We start from the raw sequence: 25,383 nt of genomic DNA, 5'->3' as shown, positions 1-25,383 counted from the left end.
CGCCCAGCCCCGGGCGACCCCTCCCAGCCCAGCACCCCTCCTGCCACGGGAATCCTGGACAGTGTTTCTCTTAGGTCCACGCTGCGCTTTTATTGGAATGCAGCTTTGCAGATTGGGTTATGGCTGGGCTGCGTGTGGTTTCTGTCAGCCCTGAAGTGTTTTACAGCTGGAGATGATTTTGGGGGGGTGGGGAGGGGACACATGCAGCCTGTCCACAGCCAGGTCTGATGCTCATGTGCTGCTGTCTCTCTAATTTTTTTCTCTGTGTCTCCATCAAAAGGTGAGGTTGGCACTGGAGGGGGGGATGACGACAATGGCAACACCAGGTCCGTCCCTTCCCGCTCCTCGTTTGAGTTTGGTTCTCCCAAAAGCAATTTGCCAGCAGATCCCTTTCCCTCGTGTAGGCACAACAAACCGAGGTCCCTGGTGTCCAGCCCGAGCCTGGGCACAGGCTGGCTGCAGGCAGTGCCCTGCGGGGACTCCTGCCCCAGCCAGCTCCACTTGTGACTTCAAGGCATAAAACCTTTAACCTAAATTCAACCAGCAAACCCCAAAGCACTCACTCCATCAGTCCAGAGCCGTGGCAGTCCCCCACAGGCCCCCTGGACCCACCCAGGGCCACCCGCGCTGTGCCCAGAGCCTCTGCCACCCGAAGGGCCTTGGCAGAGCACATGCAACCAGAAACACATTTTTATACACGGGAAAGGGGAAAATGGATGAGGCTGCACAGAACCCTCCTCCAAACAGGAGAGGCTGTGCTGGAGGAAAGTATTGCTCATAATGACACTTAAGCCCAGACACTTGAATGCTAAAGGTTAAACTTACATTCTTCGAGAAAGGGCTCCTTGCCAGCTTGAACTGTGTTGTGTGTTCACTATTGCCTCCTCCTCCTCTTCATCCACTGTCAATCCACTTTTGGTGGGTTTTGAAAAAACTGAGGTTTTGGGGTGGATTTTTTCCTCCCCTAATGTCTGTTCTCTGTACCAGTTCTCGGCCCTATGTCTGTCACAGAGTTTAAAAAAATTCAGAAGTCAGTTTAATGCCTGTACAAAAGTGAAGTGTTTTTTTCTTAGCTGCAAACTACTGTAGCTTCAATCCATCAAAGACCAGCCTCAGCATATGTTCTGTCCTCCAGTGACACACAGTTCATAGGACACCATCCTCCACCTCCTGTCCTCAGCTGAATAACCAGAACGTACGTTCTGACAATCAGGCTAAAATTGGAATTAAAACACACATTGAAAGACTGATATACAGTAACAATAGGGTGGCGAAATCATTTTGGGGACAATCCCCACCAGGGCTGGAGACGAAACTGATGGCAATGCTTCCAAACGCTCAGGCCAAGGAAGACGAAACAGGAAAATGCCCACCCAGGAGTAGCACTTAAGATGAATTTCAGCATAGTATGAAGAAACAGACATGCAGTTTGGATGCTGCATTTAGACCTTACTGATCAAAGAGCACCTTCTCCATATACTTTCATGCTTCTCCCCAGAGATATTTCCCATAAAAAAAGGATGGAAATGATATTACATTGTGCATGCCTTCTAAAGCAGCCTCTTTACACAGCCTCATGCAGGCTTTTCGTAGAGAATCAGTCAGGTGAAAGCACAGAACACAGATCCCTACATCTCAGCAGCAGCAGCAGGTAGAGGAGACCCAGACAGAAGGCTGGATCAAAGGCTTTGAGGAGGAGCATGGAAAAGAGCCAGAGTGAGCTTCAGAAGTCAAATGCAATTTTTATTTGGGTTCAGAGATGATAAAAGGCCAGTGATGTTCATTTTCCTACTTCCTGCAGCAAGGGAACGGGGGGCTGCAGGGCTCCGCAGCTCGCTGCAGTGTATTTCTTGGCACAGCCCTAATTGTATCTCCTGGTCCCAGTGGAAGTTCACGCTTTTTAATATCTCTTATTGCTTCTGCAATTGCTGCCACCAGTCAGCAATCACAAACAGGAAGCCGTGAGTCAGCAGAGCCATAACCCGTGGGCTGACAGCGGCCGGAGCAGAGGGACGCTCCTGGAAAACACGGCGAGGCCCGAGCGGCCAGCCCCAGGGGAACGGTGCCCGACGGCCCGGAGCTGCGCCCCGGCTCCCAGCACAGCCCTGCAGCTTCCACCCGAACCGCGGCAAAGGCCCTGCTGCCCTGGGCCTGGGCAAAGCTGGGAAAAGCAGCGCTCAGGGCAGTCATGGCAGGCTGAGAGCAGACAAGGACACCGGGGCCGGTTGCCTCTCTGTGCTCCAAAAAGCAGGTTTTTTTACCCCGTTAGGGAGAGGCACGGCAGAGGAGGCAGCAGTGACCCCTCAGCTGGGAGGCGTCAGCATGACCCCCTTTTCACACCAGCGGCACCCAGGGCTTGGCCACACCAGGCTCACGTAGCGCGGGGAAGCAGAGGATCTATTCCCAGCCTGGTTTCGCCTGTTTCCTAACTGTATTTAGCAGCGAGTTTACTCCAGACTGAGCCTGCGTGAGTAAGTGTGTATGTAAGGGTTGAGGATTGGCTGCAGCAGGCAGAGGGTTTGCTGAAAGGCTTGTTAAGGAAGCACTACTGACCATGCAATCCAATTACATAATGCTTCAAAAAATAACCGTGCTGGGAGTTGGGTCTGGGCAGTGCTTTTTGGCAGCAGAAAGAGGTATCAAATGTTCATCTTCCAAACCAAAGGCTGACAGTGTATTTGTGCCACAATGTGACACTGCACCTCGGCAGTAAACTGCTCGAAAGAGGAAACTTGCTTCCAGGGGAAATGCCTGCTGTTCCCTTTCAAGGCAGTGCTGCACCCTGCAGACCGACGTTATTTGAGTCCTTGTAAAATTACCACTAATCTCTGCACTCAGGATGCCTCGTGTTTTATGGGCACTCGTATGACGGCAGCTTTGTTTTCTGGGGGGAAAGCAGAGCGCTGAGCAGGGAGAAGCAGGCACCTGGCCATCAGCCGTGGCTCTCGGGGGTTTTCCTCAGCTCCCTATCTTGCAGTTCCTGTGCCACTCTGGACAGGACAGACATACAGACGATGCACAGCATTTACTGGACAATGTCTGAAAATAATACCCTGTCCTGCCTGAGGAAGATCCAGACGCAGTCCCACTCTAGGCAGAGCCTGCTGCATCCTTTCTGCCGAGATGATGCTGGTGGAGAACACTGAAAGCTCAAGGTCCAGGACGGCTCCATCCACACGTTGTCCGGGATGATGGGGATTCAGAAACCCTGCCTCCAAACAGCACTAGCAGCTTTTATCTAGTTACTAATTTAACTGCCGGGCTGCTCCGAAGGCGTCGCAGAGAAGGCACATTTCTGGTGAATGAGGCAAGAGCAAGCTAAGGATACTGAGCCGCTGCGCAGCTGCCGGTACCTGAGCGGCGGGGCCGGGCTGCCGGGCACGCTGCATGCGCCGCCCCGGCCGCCAGCGCCCGCCCCTGGCCCCGGTCCCTGCCGGGGCACCGAGGGATGCCCCTCGGCCGGAGCGCACCCCGGCCCCCGCGCCGGGCGAGCCCCGGGCCGCAGCCGGGCGCGAAGGGGTTACGGGCGGCTCGTCCGGCCCGGCCCGCCCCGCCGCCTGCCCCGGCGGTTCCCGGCTGTTGCCGGCTGCTGCCGGCTGTTTACCTGGCAGCGCCGGCCGGAGGCCGCGCTGACATCACCGCCGCGCCCCCTCCGTCCCTCCCTCCGTCCCTCCGGGCAGCCGCGCCCGCCGCGGGGCCGCCCCGCCGGGGCAGCGCCGGGCCCGCCGCCCCTCCGCCCGAGCGGCCCCCGCCGGCCCTGGCACGCGTGGAGCCCCGCGCTGCCCACCCACCTGGCTGCCACGTCGCAGCCGCCGGGGGCCACCATGCTGCCGCCGCTCGCCGCCGGCACCCCGTGCCCCGGGGCTGTCGCATCGGCCGCTCCGGGGCCCTGCGGACTCCGCGGGCCGCAGCCAGCGGCGCAGGTGCTCGCCCCTCCGGGGGCTGCTCGCTCCAGCCCGCGGCGGAGCTGTTCTGTGGATGCTTTCTTGGTGCATTTGGGCAGGGAGCCAAAGTATGCAGCTTAAAGGAAATGTTTAATAAAGACACAGGAGCCTCAAACTGTTTATTTTTCCTTGCAGAAAGGTGGAGAGACGATGTCCCTGGAAACGCTGCCGGGCCAGGCGCGGGCCGGGGGCCGAGCCGGGGCTGACGCTGCCTCTCACCTCTCCCTCCCCTGACAGCCCCGGCCGCGGGGTCATAAACCGTGGGGGGAAAACTCAGCCTATTAGTAACTCTATTAAGTCTCCATTAGTTAGGTGTGAACTCATTACTCTAATATACCTGGAGGTGGGATCCCACTTGCAGGACATTAGCGCTGCAATAAGCACGTTTACCACCCGAGCTGGACCAGTGAGGAGAGGATGGAGCAAAGGAGAGGAGCCTCTCATCACCTGGAGCAGCACCCGCTGCAGCAGCACCACAGAGAGCCCTTCTTGCCCGCCTGCCCTGGGGCAGTTGAAGCTCTCCCACACAAGTTGCTCCCTGTCCCCACGGTCGCTGAGCAGTCCCTAAAGCAGCCCTCGACACCTTCCCTTCCTGCAGCCGCGACAGGACAGCCACTGAAACACAGCCTGCTCACCTGCTCACCCGATGAGCGGCTGCACCGTGGGAGGATGCTCTCCCACCCTGTTGTAGGATCAGTCGTTTGGGTTGCAGAAGTTCCCCCAGCCCCGCCAAGGACACCAGTAACCCGTGTCCCCAGGTGCCACACCACGCAGCCTTTAAATCCCCTCCAGGGGTGATGACCCCACCGCTGGCCTGGGCAGCCTGTGCAAGGGCTGCACAGCACGTTCAGAGAAGAAATTTTTCCTGATTGCTGAATCATAGAGTATCCTGAGCTAGAAGGAACCTACAAGGAATATCGAGTGCAATTACAGGCCAGGACAGACCCAAGAATCCCACCACATGCCTGAGAGCTTCGTGCAGCCTTCCTGAACGTCCAGTCTCAACCTCCCCTTTGCCTGGCCTGGCCTTTGCGAGGTGTTGGCGTTTTGTGACAGGAGCTGTTCTGCTGTCTGCAGCTGAGCACCCTGTGAGGAACTCAGGCAAACTAAATAATGAGCTCATAGGAAATCAATTAATTAATAATAGATAGGATGCAGGAGCAAGGCTTAAAGGGGGTTGCTGAGTTAGCACAATGAAAAATATGATTGTGTTTTCCACCTTTTCAGTAGCTTGAACGTGCCAGCATGAGATGCCTGAGCCCCCACTGCCCTCTGCCAAAGCCCCTCGCACACAGGTGCTGTTTGCCTGCAGAACACACAGACTGTGCACCATCTCCTCCCCATCCTTGCTTGCACTCCAAGGCTGCACAAAAGCACAGTCCATGCAGAACTCTTCCCAAGAGTAATTTTAAAGCCCATTTGTTCCTAAATAGCGCTAAACTGTACATGATCCTGAAAAAAAAGCTGTCCAAGAGCATACAAGTAGGGTTTTAAAAATTATTTCAGGAGGAAGCATGATCTTGCTTCTAAGATTCTTGGCCAAAAAGAGTATGAAATTAATGGTATTAAGTTCCTAAAAATACTCTTGAGGATCTGGGAGTTGGAACAAGGGCTTGGATTCTATTCCTAGCTCTGCCACAGACTCACTGTCTGCAACGAAGGACCGGCTCGGATGGGACACGGGGTATGCTGGAAGTGCCCAGAAATGCACTTCAGAGCTCACTCCCCCCACTTTTTGCCCTATTTCCCATTTTGTGCAATGGGTACAAAAGTGACTCTGATGGAGCAGAGCACATGAGATGGGATGTGGGTGTAATTCCTCCCGGTTTGTTTCCAGAGCACCATGAAACCCTGTCCTTTCATGGTGCCTCACTGATCAAGCTCACCTGCCCTCTTCTTCCTTCCCTATTTTTCTGGAATCAACTCTTAAAATTCAAAACACCAGCAGGTACAAACAATTATGATTAAAAAAGAAGCTACCTGCTAGAAATAAGTGCTTTCTCCCTCCCAGCAAACTCAGCACTTCCTTGCACCGTCCTCCTGGTCAGTGGCAATTTGTCTACTGTAAGGGTGACATCCAGTCTGGATGTCAGTCCAGTGCCCTGGACATCCAGTCCAATGCCCTGCAAAATTCAGTATTCAGTCTGTCTCTTTATTGCCCTGAACAGGAGAGACAGGCATCCTTAAAATGCAACACTTGTTTTTCGCCCTGGAAAATCCTGAAATATTCACCTTTTAATATGTTATATTAAATCTTGGAAAATGGTTTCATCATGTAAAAATGATTTTATGGGTCTTCCTCACCCCATTTTACTGTTACCCTGTCAACTAAGGTACCCGTTTCTACATGGAATCCCATATAAAAACGGATTAAAATAATTGTGAAAGTTTCTAAAATTTGAACAAGTTACTAATGGCAGGATGCCCAATGACAAAACATCAGCCCATCAGCAAAGCCTGAGCTGAACTCACTGGTGGCTTCTCTAATTACAAAAAAGGAACATCCCAATGGTACTTTGACAGAATCTCAAATCCCTTTAATTCCCTGTGTGTTTTAGCTATGAAACCACTTTTGGCACAGTAATTTAAACTGCTAGATAGAAGATTAAAAGCAGCACATTTCGGTGATAAATGGTAAAGTTTGTGCCCCGGAGTTGCTTTTACACCAGCACAAGGCACTGGGATGGAATGGAATCCTGCAGAGTGGGTCCTGTATGGATCCCAGACCCTGCCAGGTTCTGCCATCAGTGAAAGTATTCCAAGAGAAATGAAAACCCAGGCAGTGAAAACCTGTGCTCACCCCACTAAAGGGAGAAAAAGAGACTGACATTTCCATGGGCGGTTCTGTCTGATGAAATCAAGTATTTAAATGACTTCTATTTACACAGGATTTTGAGAAATAATGCTAATTTGCAGAATTGGCATCTGGGGTATGAGTATATATACCCTGGGAGAGCACTTAGGGAGTCTTTGTGAAGCTAAGTAATAAACGCTTTGTCTTCACCACACTATTTATGGGTTGCTTGGGGGCATCCTGCTCTCCTCCTGCCCCTACCTGGGCATAAAATTATTGCCCAACTAGGTTTTAATCAGAGCAACAGTAAATCTGAATGACCACACATGCACAGCCATTCCTGCTCCCTGATCTCCAGCATTAATTATAAAGTGAGACTGTTTACACAGTACATACCACTTTCCTGACTTCTTTCTTGTTTATGTCTAAACCTTTATGGACATAAAACTTTGGAATTTGCTTTTGGAATAAAGCTGCAATTTAAGTGGCAATAACTGTGCTGGAAAACAGCTCAGCTATTGCTCCCCCGGTGCCGTGGTCACGGCGGGTTTGCACTGGAGCCTCTCCCACTGGAGCGTGTTGGTTCAGGTCATCTCCTTGCTGTCCCAGCTGGATGGCTCCTCACAAACTGCAGCTTGAGACTGCTCACAGCAAACACTCAGCTTTCCCTGCCGAGTCCCTCCCTTCACTTTCCCCACATCTGGCTGCCCCGTGCGTGTCCCCGCACACCCCGCTCTGGGGGTTGTGCTGCTCCCCTGTGCCGGGCTGGGGCTCAGGTCCTCACCCTCCTCTCCCAGGATACAGACCTGGCAGCCTCTTTGCTCCTCCAGACAGAACCCTGTCCCATGCCCTAAGACACCTCCCTAGTCAGATTTCCCCAAAAGGGAAATTTTTCTTGTACAGTAAGTCCTCACAAACACAAGAGACGTCCATCAGATGCCATACACAAGTGAGGGTACCAATAGTAAAGTTACTGATGCTCCACAAGCACTAAATTATTCCTCGTCACACTGGCCTGGCTGCTCATTTTGTCAGGCTGTCACACAATAAATTAATTTGTTGGCTGTTTGGGGCTGAGAACTCTTCTATTTGTTCAGTAAAACAGATACTGCACACCCCGGGCACCATATAAAAATAATAAATTACCATAGCACACAGGCAAGGTATTACTTGTCTCTCTCCTTGCCTTTACTTTATCCCCTCCATCCTCTGCCTTTCCTCTGATCAATTCATCTTCCATTTACTTTCTATTTCTGTCTGTAGGTTTCACTCTAATACATGCTGCTCTGATATTCCAACTATGCCACCTGCTCCACAAGTACAACTACAGAGGCTCCACGGATGTGGAGAGGAAATCAACAAAAGTTCAAGGGGAGGAGACGAAATAATGTCTATACTGCATACTGCGAGAATATTAGGAAAAAGGAATCAAGCCTCTACCTGGTGCTGTCTCTCACGCTGACTTGGATGCCTCCTGATTCCTGCCAGACTGCCTTTACTCTTCACATCCGACACAGAAATGTGGAGACTTGGTAGCCAGAGGAATTGAACAGCCTTCTCTGTGTAGGCAGGTTGGGAAGTGTTTGACCCAATCTCCCTTGTAGGTTAAAATGTCCTTTAATTCAGGTGGGCTGTGCTGAGATGGGAATGAATAAACTCTCTCTTCATTTTAGCGTCCAGCTCGTGGAAGCTGCACAGGCTGGATGTTAAGTCTGTCCAAATTCCTTTCCTCTTTGGCAAGGTTATGCTACCTACAAAAATAAGAATTAAAATTAAGGTTTTGTTTGGCTTCTTACAAGTTCAGATCCTGCCCCACGTTTTCCAGGACACAGTTCCAAAACCCAAGTTTTAGCACACAGGCTCCCCAAGAGCACCCGCAAAGTCACGGGGAGTCATCAAGTTATTGCAATACTAAACTAAGTGCATTATGTTTCCAAAGCATCGCGTAATCTTAACTAATAAAAAACCCAACAGAATTTACTGTTTGTTCTTTAAAAAAAATAAATAAGCAAAGAAGCAAAATTTAAATATTTATTGAAAAGCTAAATATCGTGGCCTTGTGCAGTTATTGGCAGGAGATGCTGTGCAAACAGAGCCCCGGCGGGCCGCTGCTGCTGCCCCCTCCCTGCGCTGGCCCGCGGCCCCCGCGCTGCCCGGCTCAGCGCCGCCGCTTCTGCCCTTCTGCGGCTCCGGTGTGAGAGCCCCCGGCTCCCGGGCAGTGCCCCCTGCCCCACGGGAGGTGTGCGGCGTGAGCTCCCTGTGTGCCCAGCCCCACGGGAGGTGTGCGGTGTGCGCTGTGAGCCCCCAGCCCCACGGGAGGTGTGCGGTGTGAGCTCCCTGCGTGCCCAGCCCCACGGGAGGTGTGCGGTGAGAGCAGCCCCCGCTCCCGGGCAGTGCCCCCTGCCCCACGGGAGGTGTGCGGTGAGAGCAGCCCCCGCTCCCTGCCCCACGGGAGGTGTGCGGTGTGAGTTCCCTGTGTGCCCAGCCCCACGGGAGGTGTGCGGTGTGAGTTCCCTGTGTGCCCAGCCCCACGGGAGGTGTGCGGTGTGAGTTCCCTGCGTGCTCCCTGCCCCACGGGAGGTGTGCGGTGTGAGCAGCCCCCGCTCCCGGGCAGGGCAGGTGCCGGTCCCGGGCCAGCCGGGGGTGCCGGGGGAGCCCGGTGGCCGGCAGGGCTGCAGGTGAGCCGGGCTGGCCGAGGGCAGTGTCTGCTGCTTCTGGCATCTGATTCCGCCCCTCCTATCCCACGTGGCCGTGCATTAGTGATGGGCACTGCTGGCAGATGGCAAAGTTCGAGCCGGGCTAATTAAACATACCGAGCTAATAACCTTCCATTTTGGGACTGGTATAATTCATAATTTAATGTATTGCTGCTGAGACATTAACCTTTCAATGACTGGCACGGTGCCCACAGCAGCCTGAGTGCTGACCATCTTTCAGGAAAATGAGTATTATTGTTAAAACACGTATAAATCATTCATGGCTTCAGCTTTTGTGTCAAGCTGCACATGAAAATAAGTAGTAGGCTGGGTAATTTATTTACCTTTTGGTGGTTATTCTTATGATTTCATGATCATATTCTCTGATTCATAAACACTGGCCAATTGCCATTCTGTTCTCGTTTTACCATTTCAATATTGCAGTGGTTATTCCGATTTCCATCTTTTAACAAGTTCAAGACTGGTGCAGAGTTGCTTGATCCAGGCACAAACATCATCTCACTTCAAGGAGGAAAAACTTATTTTAAGCTAATTCCACAGTATTCAATGCAATTATTAATGCCACCAACTTGTTACAATTTAGCATTTTGCTAAAGAAGTGTTTCTTTGGAAACTGGTGCGTAAATACAGAGATTAAAAAACTTTTCAAAATTCTCCTTCAGAGGCAGTGGGGAGGAAGCTCACACGCTACTAAAGAGTTTAGTAAAGATCATGTCCTATCTCTTCCAATCAAATGGTGAACGAAAAAGGCCAATGCTCAGTCAAAAGGGCAAACTATCTCTGTCTTTGAAGGCACATTAAAGATGAGTCTAAAAAAAATCCTAAGTGGACGCTGAAGAACTAATCCATTTGCAAAATTGCTATTTTTGAAAACAGAAATTAACTAAGAAATCACCAAGAAGCTGTTTGTGAATGTCTGTCACAGTTTGTGCCTAGGATAATGCCAAGACCAGGACATTTTGGAGGCATAAGAGAACGAGGAGCAACATCAGCATCGCTGATTTTAGGCTTCTCCTCAGGACTTTATATGGTCACTCTCAGGACTATATGAACACTGCCAGAAGATAAAGCATTTGAACCTGCTCATGGGGACAACACTCAGACCCCCTTGGAACAGGAATTATTTGAGAGGTTGAGGTTCCTCTGGGTACCTTCTCATACTGGAAACATACAATGTTAGACCCAAGAACATCTGTTTTTTCTATTGATAATGATGCTCCATATCTGTGTCACCCGTGGCCCAGGGCCGAGCTGGGACACCCTCCCTTTGGGTTCTGAGATGTGTCATGGAACCAGATGCACCTGGATCAAAGCCTGGCAGCTCCTTTTCTCACGGACACTACAGTGTCCCTGCATTCCACTCCCTCTGCTGGCTCCAGTTATATGTCAAACGAAGGTTTTGAGACCTCAAATTTCTTTAAGGCTGGGACATCTAAAATCCACCTGGATCTTCAGGTTCCAGGGCCTGCCCTGCTGTCCCTAGAGTCAGCTGGCAGGGTTGCAGCCCTTCCTCCTCCCAGCCACAGCATCCTGGGCTTGGGACAGGAGCAGCACTGCCTGCACTCCCCGTGGTAGGTCTGAGTGGGGAGTGTGTGTCCATTCCACGATGGGTGCTCCCACCCCTGGAGGAGGGCAGGCCCTCAGCTCACTGGGCTGTACCTGCTGGGTGCAAGAGCCCTGTGTGCCTGCAGTCACTGCAGTCACTGCCCCGACCCCTGTGTGCCTGCAGTCACTGCAGTCACTGCCCCGAGCCCTGTGTGCCTGCAGTCACTGCTGCCCCGACCCCTGTGTGCCTGCAGTCGCTGTCCCGAGCCCTGTGTGCCTGCAGTCACTGCAGTCACTGCCCCAAGCCCTGTGTGCCTGCAGTCACTGCAGTCACTGCCCTGAGCCCTGTGTGCCTGCAGTCACTGCAGTCACTGCCCCGACCCCTGTGTGCCTGCAGTCACTGCCCCGACCCCTGTGTGCCTGCAGTCGCTGTCCCGAGCCCTGTGTGTCTGCAGTCACTGCAGTCACTGCCCCGAGCCCTGTGTGCCTGCAGTCACTGCAGTCACTGTCCCGAGCCCTGTGTGCCTGCAGTCACTGCAGTCACTGCCCCGAGCCCTGTGTGCCTGCAGTCACTGCAGTCACTGCCCCGAGCCCTGTGTCGCTGCAGTCACTGCCCCGAGCCCTGTGTCGCTGCAGTCACTGCAGTCACTGTCCTGAACCCCAAGCCTCCCCCTGCTGCTGCTGCTGCCGCCTGGGCAGAGGGAACCCAGGGAACCAGAGCCTGGCCTTCCAACATCTGGCAGCTCAGCAAGAAAAATCCGGAGTAACACTTTTGAGGAACACGCCTCCCTCCTAAGGCTGAAGCAGAGGGGTGTCCCAGCTGTGGGTGTGTGCTGCTGCTGGCACGGCTCCTTGGGCAGTCAAGGCCCCCGGCTCTGGCGGGCTGGTGGAGCATGGGCCCTCGTGGCCAACGCTCCCCGGCTCAGCTGTGCTATGCAGCTGGGCTCTTGTGCAATTCTTTGCTTTCCAGTAGCCACGTGACTTTCTATGGCAAGAATTACTCAATGTGCAGTTCCTGTCTGAAGTGGCCTATCCAAAGTATTCAAAACAAGTTCTGAGCAACCCGCATCTCGAGGGCTGGTGTTGCCTTTAGGCAGATATTGTTGTTATTTCACAAGTGGGAAAATTGAGGTAATTTTTTTCTTTAAAGGGGGCAGATGCTGCACATGTACAGGCACTGAACACCCTTGGTGCTGGTCTAAAGCTGAGAAGAAGCATTGAAAACACCTAAATGTGATAGAGAGGCTGCAAATTTGGCCATGAATCCCCCTAAACCACTACGCTTTCTGCCACACACACATTTACTGTCTGTGGAAATGGACCTTGTACCTCATTGTTCAAATACTTGTCTGCAGTTATTCTGTATTTCAGGTTTTTGGTATTTCCCCCTCGTTCACATGCCAGGTGGCAAACCCCAAACTGGAGCAGAAGTCACTTCCTACACTGTGGTTATAAGAGAGTTAAAGTTCAGATTTCTAATTGCTCTCTCGAGGCCTTATTACTTGTTGATTAGGGTCTTTTGGGAACTGCATCAAACCTATAATAATAAACACTCATTTCACTGGAAGTTTGTAAGCTGCCATGGCAGCCCCGCAGCCCTTCTGGAATAGCACACGTGCAAACCAACCAGGAAAGGCCTCTCTAACTTCTTCAGAGGCTTTCCAGGCTGGACAGGTCTGAGCCATGGGCATTTCCCTGCCAGACTGGAGCTGGGGCTGCATCTCTGGCAGCACCCGGGGCTGCATGTGCCCCTCTGCCCTCTGCCAGCCCTCAGAGCAGCGCTGTGAGCGGTGTCTGGGCAGGAGCAGGGCAGGGAGCACACCTGTGCAGGGACAGCTGCGGGGGCTCCTTCCAAACAGTTCCCTAAATGCTGGTAGATTTGGGGACAGCAGCAAGTAGGGAGAAGTAGGACTGCCAGCACACTGCTGGTGGCCACTCAGTGTTCATAGTCCATTATCTGCTTTCTGTGATGGCATCTGACCAGAACAGATATCCTGAAGGTGCCATCCTGGAACCCAGGTGCTCTGTGCTCCAGCAAAAGCCTCTGCTGTGTGAGGGTGCTGCTGGAGGAGGACACGTTTGCCGTCTGAGCTGGCACAATAAACCTCCCTCCTCCCGCAGGTGCCCCTGGCCCAACCAGCCCCACGGCATGTGTGGGCTGATGCCCAGTGCCAGCCCAGGCCAGGGATGCTGCGTCCTGCTGGAGCACACGGGGCAATGGGGACACAGCCCCCAGATCCCCAGCTGGGACACAGAGGGTCCCCCGTGAGGAGCAGTGGTGGGACAGCTGCAGATGCTCTGTGTCTCATCGATGCAATGTTCATAACTGCAAAACCTCTGAGCTCTCCTGACTCCAGCAGTCCAAGGTGTCATTCCCAGACTAGGTGCTTTGGAAGTGCTTGGGTGGCATCGTTTTCACAGGCTGGATGTCAGAAGGGATGGCATGGGATGGGATGGCATGGGATGGCACGGCACGGCACGGCACGGCACGGCACGGCACGGCATGGGGAGCACAGTGTGGTCATGGATTGTCCCAGGCAGGAGAGGAGTTGCTGCGAGTGTGCTCTTGGCGAGTCTCCAGAGAAGGGCGATGGGTCTCCCTGAAGCCCCGCGGAATGAAGGAGCCTGCAGTAAAAGCAGGTGCTCCCTGCAGTGGCTGCTCAGACGGGCAGTACCTGTTGGAGGGGCGGATCGATGGAGCCCAGGCAGCCACGCATGAGCTGCTCCACAGTGGCTGCTATTGATCAGAGCTAACGGCTGCCGATAGCAGCGCGAGCGGGCTGACAGGCGAGGAGAGGGAAGGAGGAAACAGCCTTCGCTGGTGGCAGACGCACAGAAGAAAGCCGATAAAAAGTCAATTCCACTTAACTGAATGGCTGCTAACTAAATATTTTTGGGGCCAGAGCCTTCCCAGATAGCAGCTGGAATGTCTCTGCTCCAGAACTGAGACATCAAGCGAGCGTGGCATCGACGGCTGAGATAAGAGACGCTGTGATGGCCGGCGGAGCAGGAGAACCTGATCAGCCAGCCCTGCCTGCCTGCCCTGCACAGCCACACACCAGAGCACAGACACATCCAGAACTGCTTTTCCCAGGCCCAATACTAAAATTGTGGACAATGTTTCAGGCCAACTTTTAGTGGACTGGATCAGTGCTTAAGGCACCGAATATAAAGTAATTCTCCAGCAGTTTGATTAATAGTGTCATAGTCATAGCTTCAGTTCAGGTTCAACCTTTTTAACGTTTTATTATTTTACAGCGTAATAAATCAGGGCAGCAGGAAAAGACAGATGCAGGAATGTCCCTGTCTCCCGTCTGCTGGTGCAGACAATGGGTCACGGGATAACGGCTTGCAGGGCCGAGGCAGCTGATAGAAAATCTCCTAGAGAGGAGCCTGTAACAGAGCCAGCGGCGCTCTGAGGAAGGAAGAGGCAGCTGGAAGCCAGTCAGCATGTCCTGTGGAGCTGCAGCACTGACCAAGGAAGGGGCAGGCTGGGGCTCCAGGGGGCTGGCTGGGATGAGATGTGTCCTTGCTGAGCGCAAGAGGAAAGGCAGCGTGCCACAGCACCAACTGTCCCGCGGCACAGTGGGATGCTGCCCTTCAGCCCTTCCTCACGGAGCAAACGAGCCCCTTCCTGCCCTTCCAGCACCAGCAGTGACCAAATCAAGCCCACCACACTGGTGCTTCCTGGGCTTGCTGGTGCAGGCGTGGACGCAGCTCAAGGGCTGTCAGGGGAGGCTGCAGCTGAGGGAAGGCAAGCTGAGCTGTGAAGGGCCAGTGCAGGCTGCCGAGAGGGGAAAGCAGAAGCTTTGCAGCTCAGCTGGTGGACAACAATATAGATGAGAGAGGTGAAAGAAGGGAGATGTTTTCATGAGATCAAAAGAATAAGAAAAGTACGTGTAGAGGTTCATCTCTGATGGAGCTGATGGAACTGTGGGAACACGAACCTAAAACACACACAGGAAGGGCCGGAGGTGGTGAACAAACTTCACTTGTTAGGAAGGAGAGATGGAGGAAGAACAGGGGATCTGAAGGGATAAAAAAGACAAATCAAATACGAAGAAAACTCCTAAGGTGTACTTTTTATGGACTGAAATGTGTGTGTAGCAGCAAAAAGAAGTGGCTGTGGCAATCAAAGGAAGCAATGACGGAGCCTTGTAAAAGAGGTTTTGTCATTAGAATGGAGAGAGGAGAATGATCCAATCATTCAGAAATTGTGAAGGGTAAGGGAAAAACTGGGTCACAGTAAGAAAAACTTCATGTAAAAGTAACAAAAATCTAGTAAATGTACTTTGCTTCTCATATCACCTTGTTTGTTTTGTTCAATGCAAACCTCAGGACAGCACACGGAGATGCAAATAAATTCACGTGTAACACGGCGAGAACAAGTGAGACTAATGCTTGAAATTTCTGCCCTGTATTTATAGGCTGCTGCTTATACTGCAGAGCAAAGCAAGTTGTACATTGAACAAACATTGCACTGTTTTCCATCTTCCTTTAACAGGAGTTAATTTTATTTTTAAATTTTAATTAGCTTCATGCGGGGGCCTGGCAGTCCCAAGGCAGAGGCACCTCAGCTTACAGGTGATTTGTAATCACAGCTTCGGGACTGTGACAGGAGGCGTAAGGCACAACCCAGGGACTGGATGACTGAAACTGGACTGAAATTGTCAGCAGCTGGACGGGGCACACGGTTCCCTGTATTGGCACGGGCTGATGTTCAGGTGTTTGTGAAAGAAGGCCCTCAGAGCTGTCAGGGCCTGCCCACACTGACACCCAGGTGTGCTGTCAGGCAGGTGTTCGCAGGCTGGACCACCCAGGGCAGTGACACGGACAGACACACTGACATCCACAGCTGCTATCTACATGCTTTTAAAGAGAATGCTTTGAAACCTTGTATCTACTTCTAGACTAATTTAAATGAAGGTTAACTGGGAGTTTTAAGCCACTTTCTGACAGTGAGCCTTTGACTACGCAGCGAAGGCATTGGCACAGCTAGAATGTGTACCACTGCTGGACAGTCAGTGCGTGAAGGGAAGAAATCACTTCAGTATTCCAGGATCTTTTCTGCCAAATTCTGTGCAGTTCCAAACTAGACTGAAATCCAGCCTGTTTCACTCTGCTTTCCTACCAGGCTACCTCCCTGCATTCTGTTATACTGGAATGTTTTAAAGCTGACATGGTACAGGAAAAACTAATGAAATCTATTAGACTTCCAGTACAAAAGAGAAGAGATTTCGAAGAAATACTGCACAAAAAAAGGGCAGATTAAAAAATTGAAGCAGCAGACAACAGCAACTATGTGCCACAAAAAGATAAACACAAAAAGCTCTGCTCTCTTATAAGACACCCACAGTCTCCATCTGTCATCCCAACCCTTCCTCTCCCAACTGTTCTTAAATTAAATGAATGCTTCTAATGGGCAATTTTCTCATGAAAGCATATGAGAATTCATCCAAAGACAAATTAAAACAATGCTGTGGAATCAAGCAATTCACCTCTCTCACAGGCTGCCTGGCTTCAGTGGTTGCATTTACAATAGAAAAAAAACAACAATAAAACACCCAAATAAAGAAAAACTGGCAAAGGAACAAACCTGGCACTGACCACAGCCATTGCAAACAGAGGTCACTCTCTGCAATCGTTCTCACAGCCCTACAGCTGAGACTAGAGGTTATTTTCCTCTGTATAAGAGACTCCTGTACACATCAGATTTACTGGTTCTGTCCTTTGTAGGCCCTGCAGTCCAACCACCTCCCAAGGGGTCAGAAGTGTTAAACAATATATTATGTTTTTCTTCATGTAAATACACCTAGCTTGGGCTACTGTGTCTAAAGTGGCTTAAAAATGTTATTTTCCTACTCATCACGTACTCTTTGAGTTGCTTTTAACATCCTACACAGCATCCCATCCACGCTGGACATGATAACATGTTCAGATTTTCCATTCTCACTTTGGTTTCTGGTCACCTGAATTTTGAGGTTACTGCTTAGTAACAGAATTCTTCTGTATTTGGGTTGAATGCATTTAATTTCTGTCACTTGAAGCCTCGATGGACATATTAGCACGATTGCAGTGAAACATTTCTATTAAACTCGGGTCTGAAGGAGAGCACTTGAAAAGGAACCAGATGTTAAATTCAGGCCCCATCAGCTGCCAGTGCCTCCTTCACACGAGGTCTTGGCTGCCTCTGTATTTCACTGTTTGCTCTTTGCATTCACCCCAGGCAGTCTGATACCAAATGGTTTTGGTATTTTAGTTTTCTTAGCTAAGAGTCCCACTAAATTTAGCTCTAGCAGCAGAAGGGAACTAAAAGGAGATGAGGCACCCCTGGGGCCCAAAGAAGCTCCCAGCGCCAGAAGAGGCTGGAGGCACCTGGGACGGGGGACGTGTGTCTGGGCACTGCTCCTCCAGGGCCCTGCTGTCCATGGCTGATGGTGAGAGCAGGGCCAGGGCTCAGCAGTGCCCACGCTGCCACGACAGGGACCTGGAATGCTGGCTGGACAAACCAGGGGCTCCGGCATCGGCCCCTCTGCTCTAGACCGTGCTGCTGCTGCTGCTGCAGGGGCTTTGTTCCTCTCTCTGGGTCTCAGCACCACATCACAGTGCACGCACTGCCAGTCCCCTTGGATTTCCTTCTCTGTTTGCTTTAATCTTTTGTGCTCCCTCCTTGCTCTCTCGCCGTCCTTGCGTGATTCCTGCCCTCACCCTCTTCATTACCAAAGTCACTGGGACTGCTGGAGCTCGCAGCAGAAGGTAACTGACCCTCCCCAGACCCCCCGCTCTCCGTGACTCCTGCATGTGCTCTTTCACAGTTTCTCTTACTGGAGTCCCTCACTGTTGTACTTAACCACCGTGAGTGACAGAAATCCAATGCTGACCACTTCATTATGTACCGACCTTGTCCCCTGGCCTCCTGCCCCATCATCTCTCTTGGGCAGTTTGCCCTGTGTCGTGAGTCCTTGTTAAAGGTCAGGACCCCAAACCATCAGCACCGGTCGTGTTGTTTTACTGTATCACCAGAGAAATCAGGGCTGTCGGATCTCATTAGAGCCCTATTTACGGGTGGAGCGCCGCTCCTGGCGCGGGATGAGCCGCTACCTTTGGAACACAATCTTCCCCAGATCGAACCAGCAGCACACAGGGATTATATTCCAGCGGTCAATCGCTCATAATCGCTCCCACCCTTATTGGCATGGCTGCTGCAGGCCCTGCATGAGAAAGGAAATCCTCTTAAACAAATACTCCCTGCAGGACTAAGACTGCTTCCCGACGAAGAGGCGCAGGCCGTGGCCACAGGGAGGGCAGGGCAGGTGGCCACAGGGAGGGCAGGTGGCCACAGGGAGGGCAGGTGGCCACAGGGAGGCCAGGGCAGGTGGCCACAGGGAGGCCAGGGCAGGTGGCCGTGTGGGCTGGCCTGGAGCAGCCAGGTGAGCGAGCCCCGAGTGCTGCCTGGCTCTTCAGGGCAGCAGAGCAGAGCAGAGCAGAGCAGAGCAGAGCAGAGCAGCCAGGGCTGATCCTCTCCACACGCCCCAACCCAGCCGGGAGCTGTCACCACCGCCGGAGCGGGCAAGTGACGCCGCTTCCCGCGTGTGACACCGCAAACCGGGCAGCACCGCATGGTTAATGATTCACAGCCTTAGAAAAACTTCTTTAAATTGTAACTCTTATCGGCTTCTTCTCTGACACGAGTATTAAAACAGAGAGACCCTTTCCCTCTTGGATTACACCACAGTTTCAGTCACAGCCGTGACAGTGCACTGAGGGATTTCCAGAGGATGCTGTCAGGTGGGTTGGGGGGTAAATAACATCGTGCTCCACATGTGAACTGAGCTTTTAAAAGAAAGTTTCAGTGTGGCTGTTTCAGCGTGGCTGTGTGCCGAATTGATAATTTCCCCAGTGCACAATGCAGAAAATGATGCAAAGCCATTACATGAATTCTGAAGACAAAGAGAAAATCTCAGCTGCCTAAATGAGAATAAATCAAAAAGTAAACACAGGCTAACAAGAACCATAGGAATAACCTTGAGAACCCAATCCCATCTAGGACAAATCCCTGTACAACATGGCAGGACAGAGGAGGCAGCATGATAAGCTTGCAAAATACAGATATTTCACTTAAATGAGAGTTTTGTAACAATTGCCTTTTGGGCCACATGAGCTCCAAGTTGTGCACTACAGGGTGACACCTCATGATTTTTCTAGAAACGTTTATAGTATTTAGCATTCCTTGACTGAAAAATTCCACCTCATCAGACGATGATGTTCCTCCTCCTCAGGACAAGTCGAGCTGATGTGCTGGGAGGTGCTGCTAAAGCCAGCAGCCCTTGGATGGAAAGGGAGCGACTGTGTGAGGAAAGAGGGGCTAAAGGAACCATAAGGGCAACCAAGCCTGGAGGCAAGGTTTGGATGAGTTTTTATACCACGTTCTTGGGGGTTTTGTTATTAAATTTAATGCCTAGAAAGAGGATGAAGTTAGATGTTGTACAGTGAGAGGATTATCTTTGTATGGCAGACTGGGAAAGGCACGGCTCACATGCAGTTCCACAGCAGAATTTTGAAAAATCCTTCTTCAAAAAAACTATAAAAAGAGGAAAAACTATGAAATCCTCAACTAGACGGAAAAAGAGAAGATCTTAGCAAGTCTAACAGACAGCCCTAAAACCAAAGCATGTAGACTTGATATAACTTATCAGAGTGGGGGGAGAAGGCAGTATCTGCACAGAACAGCAAAGTTATACAAGAGCAGGATTTACCAGGAGCTCAAAAACCTGAGAATATGGTCCTGATTAAAGGGAGCTCGGCACCTGCTTTGCCCAGTTCTGAGCCAGGCAGGTGCAGCTGCATTTTTAGGAGAGTGTGTTAAAGAGGACTCTGACACACACGAGAGGTGCGACAGGGAAGAGCTTTGACCAAAATCAGCAATGTTTTACCACAGATTCTCAGGCAACTGGGAATGAGAGGATAAGGTTACCACACGTGTTGAAAAGCCAGATCTGCTTTCTTCTAGGTCACTAATTCTGATATTTTTGCATCCATTTGGGTCAGCAGGGTCATAAAATATGACCTTTCCATTTTGCAAAGTTTCTTCTAAATCATTCTCTAAGAGGTCCTTTACTGTGTTCTTACCCAGGGCAGTGGGGCTGGCTCAGCTGGGCTCCTTTTCCATTCCAAGCACAGTTACAGACATTTATTGCAAGGGTCTGTGATGTTCAGTCGGGAAAAAGAGCTAAATTAGGCTAACGTGTATTTTAATTTAATACAATTTTAGCTAATACTGAAAATAGACCTATATGTGACATTGTTTAACATTTGAGTATTTGCTTAATTAGCAGCTCCCTGTGAGAACAAGTCACTCTTGGTGAGGTGAATGGTTCCCTGGGGGGCTTCAGAAGGGGTCTCTGCCCTACGTGGCTGGTTCCCAAAGCTCCTTCTCTGTGTGGCCGCACTGAATTTGCTGCTTGGCTTCAGCACTGGAACTATCTGTCAAGTCCAAAGCAGAAACAGAGTTTGAAAGGCAAACATGATCTGTGATCAATATCCTAACAAATCCAATGGAAGCCCCAGCTCCCAAAGGGTTAATCCAGAGAAGAAAAGGCATCCGCATGTTTAGTGAGCTAATGTGTTTATTGACTGGGAGGCCTTTAAGTCTTCAACGGGGAAAAGCTCCGATAAGTGACTGGAAGTTCGAGTCAGACAACCCGGTCTGGGTGGAACTCGGGTGCAACAGGGTTACTTTATCCAGCTGATTATTGGCTTTTTGACTTCTGGGGGCTCATCCCTGGGGTGTCCTTTGGCAGGGGGTCTGCACCTGCCCAGAGTGAAGCCCCTGTGGAACAGGGATGTTCCCACAACAGGGAGTGTCCAGGCTGGCTGGTGTGGACGCAACACAGGCACCTTGTCCCAGAGAAGAGTGACAGGCCAGCGTCCCTCCAGCGTCTGCAGCGCTGTTCTGCATGTTCGAGCCTGGACCTGGAGTGTGCTGTAATCCTCCCCAAAGTCCTGCACCCAGCTCAGGATGGACACTCCTGATTTCCACTGGGGCATTCCAAACTGTGACACGACTGAGGCCCGGCTCGGTGCCTCCCCTTCCCACCCTGCAGCTGACTCTTGCTTCCACAGCAGCCCCCAGCGCTGGCCATCGGGGGAGCTGCCCCCCAGCAGCCTGCCCACCCTGAGCTGGGAACTGCACTGGCCCCCTTGACCCTCGTGCCCACCAGGCTCAGGGTCAGGCTCAGTGCCCGGCTCAGGGGCAGGGGCTGCTGTCTGCCTGCTAACAGAGTGTGAGCCAGCACTGTCCTCGAATTGCTGGAGGGAAGAGACAGTGCCCCCCTCCCTGTGCCAGCCGTACCCCAGGGCTGGGGATGTTTGCTTTACTGGAAATCTGACAGCCCAGGAGGTGATGGAAGTGGCTGAGAGCAGCTGGAGAGCTGGCTCAGGGCCCCAGGGAGCTGGGCTTTCCCCAGGGATGAATGCCCAGGACGAATGCCCAGGGTGCAGGCTCAGCCCCTGCACCAGTCAGGGGCTGTTGGCTGGGTCCTGCTCTGGGCTGCCCTTCCCAGCCCGAGCAGAAACCCCCGGTGACCCCACAGTGGCCTGCTCCAGGTACCGTGGAGGCGACTGCAAAGGTGTAATGAGAGGATATTCCTTGTGGATTTCTGTTGGAGAAAGATTGTAACCAAACCATATACATCCCATTTCCGCATTAGTTAAGAGATTATAAGAAGATAAATTAAATTAAAGGTCCATCTAGCCAATGTCCTCTCATCAACAGGGACCAGCAACAGTCCTGCAAGCAGGAGTACAGAATTAGTGAGCAGACAGAGCTGCTATCACCAACAAGTTCAGATGAAAGGACTTTCTGAACTGCAAGGATGTCCCACTTTTCAGTCCTCGGTGGATTTTTCTCCCAGGAAGCTCTTCAGTTGTTCCTGCACACCGAGATCATCAAGAGATGCCAGTGTCCCAAGCGTCTACCCAGGAAACAAATAAATGCCCTGGTATATTGTTCCCTCTAGGTCTGGCAATCTGGGTGGGAGTATCTGAAGAGGCGGGTGAGGAGCAGCAGCACCCCGGGCAAAATTAACTCGGGCACCGCTGCCAGTGAAAGGCCAGAATCAGAAATTCAGGGGGGTGCTGCCCAGCACACACACGGATCCCACAGGAATGCTCTCCTGTGCGGAGTGCCACCTGGGGCAGGGTGGAGATGCAGCCGGAGCGGCGAGAGCTGCAGCAGAGTGAGCCGGAGGCCGAGCCCAGCTCTGGCCGCGGCGGCTCCAGAGCCTTCCTGGGATGTCTGACTGGCCGGACCTTGAGAAGCAGCCGCGGTCGCTCCTGCTCTCGGGCTTCGCCTCAGCCCCATTTGCATATTCAAAGATCGCCCATGTCTGGCTGTCAGAGATGGTGACAGTTGGGGGGGTTTTTTAGCTTTATCAAGGGGGATTATTTTTAACCCAAATTATTTTGCATTGTAAATGTTTAAATCCACATCAAATCCAGATTAATGCATAAAATAGTCCAAGAGGGTATTTACTGGGGGAAAAAAAAAATAACAATAAACCAAATTATTATGGCTAGCTTCCATCTGAAGTGTTTTAAAAAGGGGAAAGTCTGAAATTTTGGCTAAAATATCTCTTCAAGGAGAAGATCGAAATAAACCTCTCTGCAAAACGGCGCAAGTTTACATACAAACTGGAACCCTTGGTACTTTTTCACAACATGACTGGAATTAATAATGCAGATAAATCCTAAATAAATCAGGATTAGTGTTAACTACGTCTTGAGGTTTAATACGCTGTACGAAAATGAAAGGGGGCCGGCGGGGGAGGAAGGCGCTTTGCCGCGGGGCTGGCGGAGCCCGGAGGAGCGGGCAGCGGCTCCGGCGGCGCTCCCGGGGCCGCCGCACGGGCTGCCCGGGGCACCGGGGACAGGCAGCGCGCCCGCCCGGGGAGGGGGGCCTCGGATTTTGGACAGCCCGGCTGTTTGGATCTGGTTGCAGGAGGTCAGCCGGATTGCAGTATTTTAGCGTCTTATCAGCAAAAAGATTAAATTTCCCTTCGTGGTTAAAGAGCTCAGCTCCACTCCGAAGGAAAATAGAAATAAAACTGCCAACACGATCGCCCGAGAAAAACGTGTGGCAGCGCGTCGGGGCTGGGGGGCGGCTTTCCCGAGGCCGGGGTGTCCCCAGCCGTGTCCCCAGCCGTGTCCCCAGCCGTGTCCCCGCTGCTCCCGGGGCTTGCCCGGCCAGCACGGACCGACTCGTCCCATCCTCTCCTCCTCCCCGCGCCGCACCGAGCCGGGGCTGAGGAGAGCCTAAAATATTTACATGTGTTTTCAAAATCCCAGAGGAGTATAAAAATGCTTCTTGTGTTCACTTTGGCATGGAATTCACTGTCTCTGCTCTGGCTCTGTCCTTGCAGCCCCGCGTAAGGACAGCAGCTCAGGGCTGCCCTGCCTCTCCCAGGTGTGGGACCGGCCTGGAAACTCTCAGAAATTTGCAGCATTCTAAGAAATCTCATCTCCCATCTGTTTCCTGTTCCTCTTTCAGCACTTCCTCAGTGCTCACAGCAGCTCTGGGGCTCAGACGAGCCGAGGGCCAGGCTCTCACCCGCCTTGTGCCGCAGCTCATCACCAACACCTGCGCCAACGGCAATAAACCCAACACAACTACAGCCCCGCAGCACACGTGCCACTTCTGCCACCGCGGGTCCCTTTGCCCGTTTGTGTATGTCACAAACCTGAGCACAATCCCACCTCCTTGCCTAAAGCAGCCAGTTTGCTGGACTTTAATGATAACCTGTTGTTTTTATGTGGAATATTTACCCATGATTAAACATTGACCACTATGCAAACAGAGGAGGTTTTCAACAATTTTTCAATATTTAAGAGGTGGAAATGACCCTGTTTTATATCACACAAAGCAAAGTGTCAGCAGTCAGTAGTGCTGGAGCTGGTGTTAGTGGTTGGAGTCTGAAACAACACCTCCTGTAAGAGTGAGTCTGTGCCTCTGGTCTCTACAAGAACAGCGCTCTAGGTCTGTGTCCTGGGTGAGAGACCTGAAATGATCCTGGTGACACCCCTGGCAGGTCCCCTGCATGAGTCAGCACATTCTCCTCAGTGCCACTGGAAACTTCAAAAATAGAAAATAAACCCCAAGTGTGCCTCTTCATTAAGGGAACTTCAGCATAGGTCTGAGGAGATAAAGATGAGATGCACAAGTGTAAGAAGTCCTGAGATACCTCAGATTGCTCAAACTCTCACAGAGATGACACTGACATCACTCAGGAGATCAGAGCACGGTGCCACTCACAGGTTCTGCTCTCCCAGGAACAGCCACGAGCCGCCCACAAACTCCAGGGGACCTCCAGGTCGGTTCAGATGGACCAAACCCAAAGGATGCTGTCCAGCAGCTGCAGCCCCAAGGCAGGACAGGCCCCGGGCCGGGCTCACAGGGGCTCAGGCTGCTCATCAGTGGGGGCACGTGGCACCAGCTGTGTAATGCTGAGGCCCTGCAGTTCCCCACTGCACCCACCCATCTGCGCAGCCCAGATCCCTTCTTGGGGCTGACATCAACCCTTCAGTCAACACCCGCAGGCACGGGGCTGCGTTGGAGCAGCAAACCAACTCCCTCCCTGCCCAGTTCCAGCCAAATACCTGTCAGAGCAGTGGGACCTGGGGCAGGGCCCTGGCTCCGAGCCAGGCACGTGGGCCCCATCCACCCCCTGCCCTGTGCCCTCGGAGCTGCCGTGTCCAGCCCGGGCCACCAGCCTCGGGTTCGGCTGCCACCAGCAAATCCTCCCCAGAGGCTCAGGGACGTTTCCCCAGCCCGCCTCTGCCAGCTGCAGGGAAGTGTTTCTGGAGGTTTGACCAGGATTCTCACTGTCAATGTCCAGAAACCACTGGGTATTCATAGAGCACAGGACCTGGTTTTATAATGTCGTGTTTAAATGTTTGGGGTTTGCTTTCAGCCATTTCCAGTAGAAACAAAAGGAAAAATAAGTCCCAAAGGGACAGGGTGGAAGGTCACTGAGAAATGGATGTGACTCGTGCTGTGTCCAGTGCCATGATGGGGCCATGCAGCATTGGCCCCTCTTCCTACTGAGCAAACCCTGAGTGGATTAAATGCACAAAGAGACAAGACTGCTTATATTCCTTAAAAAACCCACTAGTGCTATTCCCATGTGCTTGAAAGGAGTAAATCTCCCAACCCTAAAGACACCTGTGTGGAACAGAACAAATAACCTGAAAACTCCCTGTGAAAACCAGCCAGGATCTAAGGATGATTCATTTGGTGCCCCAAAAGCTGCAAATTTCTCTTCACAAGGAAGTTTATACATCTCTTCTAAAAGAGGATATGAAAGCAGCTATAAAAAACAGGAATCAA

General features: G+C 51.9%; 1 protein-coding gene across 7 annotated transcripts in view; it reads right to left on the bottom strand.

Annotated features, from left to right (window-relative positions):
* ZFHX3 (zinc finger homeobox 3) overlaps positions 1 to 25,383 on the bottom strand; it is a 385,515-nt gene that overhangs the window by 130,047 nt on the left and 230,085 nt on the right. For 5 of the 7 annotated variants that reach the window (XM_038147757.1, XM_038147759.1, XM_038147758.1 and 2 more), the window contains one exon: positions 8,179 to 8,489. The exons of 1 other annotated variant lie outside the window; for it this stretch is intronic. The gene's annotated coding sequence lies outside the window, so the exon portion shown is untranslated. Of the gene's footprint in view, positions 1 to 3,791; positions 5,155 to 8,178; positions 8,490 to 25,383 lie in introns of those variants that run through there. One more of the 7 variants, XM_038147766.1, reaches the window with a different exon arrangement.

This window comes from Motacilla alba, chromosome 11 (genome assembly GCF_015832195.1).
Source record: "Motacilla alba alba isolate MOTALB_02 chromosome 11, Motacilla_alba_V1.0_pri, whole genome shotgun sequence".
In the NCBI taxonomy this organism is placed as follows: Eukaryota; Metazoa; Chordata; class Aves; order Passeriformes; family Motacillidae; genus Motacilla; species Motacilla alba.
Note: the sequence above shows the minus strand (reverse complement) of the source record. Positions and strands in the feature narration are given on the sequence as shown.